The sequence below is a fragment of the Notothenia coriiceps genome, unplaced genomic scaffold (genome assembly GCF_000735185.1).
Source record: "Notothenia coriiceps isolate Sejong01 unplaced genomic scaffold, NC01 NC01_scaffold00026422, whole genome shotgun sequence".
Classification (NCBI taxonomy): domain Eukaryota; kingdom Metazoa; phylum Chordata; class Actinopteri; order Perciformes; family Nototheniidae; genus Notothenia; species Notothenia coriiceps.
In genome coordinates this window covers 942,443-943,419 of record NW_011359123.1, presented here as the reverse complement: position 1 = coordinate 943,419, position 977 = coordinate 942,443, and the positions used below count along the sequence as shown (strand labels likewise).

Here is a 977-nt window from a genome sequence, read left to right as displayed (position 1 = left end):
AGGCTATGGGCCTGTATATTTTCAAATTTGAGTGTCATAAACAACAATGTCTTACCCTGAAGGTACATTGTGTGGGCTCGCACTGTCAGATAGCTAGCGTCATGACATCTCTGTCTTTTTGAAAAAACATTTGCAGAACGTAACCAAAGCTTGTACGATGCATCAGACAGTGTCATGCATCATGGAAATCGACATTTCACCCCCTAGTTTGTAATTACACGCACTTCGTCGTTCCTGCGTGGATAAGCCAAGGCAGCTTTTTAAACTACAACGCAAATCCTTTTGCCTCAATATGACTGCTCCAGTGCATGCAGGCGGGGGAAGACACGGACAAATGCGATCGACTTGCTGTGGCTCGGTCGCTTGATGTTAGCTATCGTGTGATCGGCCACATAAGCAAAACGTCCCAAGAGGGCTCCACTCGCGGACCACCAGGCGCTGTGGGGTGACGCTAGCTGACAGATTTATTTCGCTAAACTGCATTTCCGAAGAAGAGAGCTTTTCGTTACAAGAAGGTGCAATAAATATCAGCAGACTAGACCTAAATGTAAATATATAAATGTATCTGCAAATGAACATGGTGAGTCGGTTCCATAGTGTAGTGGTTATCACGTCTGCTTTACACGCAGAAGGTCCTGGGTTCGAGCCCCAGTGGAACCATGATCTTTTCTGTCCCGATAATCCTTTAATAAGCAACTTAATGATCACGGTCGACTAAATCCATTAGAATTGAATTCAATGACGATTGAGACTTAATTGAACAACATTATAAACTGTAGCGGAAACTCACTTCCCCAGGTAGATCTGTAGAATATGATGCAAAACAACAGCTCAGCCATAAACTCTACCTTCACAAAGCTTCAACACATTTCTCGTTTTTCAGAGCAAATTATTTATGGTTTTTGCTATTTTCTTAATAGAAACAACTTAACAGTAAGTGTATCTCTTTATTTTTGTTTTCAATGTCATTATAACTC

General features: G+C 41.7%; 1 non-coding gene across 1 annotated transcript; it reads left to right on the top strand.

Moving 5' to 3' along the window:
- The first annotated feature begins 587 nt into the window (after positions 1-587).
- trnav-uac (transfer RNA valine (anticodon UAC)) lies at positions 588-660 on the top strand. Its single transcript has one exon. It is a non-coding gene; the product is annotated as a tRNA-Val (tRNA).
- The last annotated feature ends 317 nt before the right edge of the window (positions 661-977 follow it).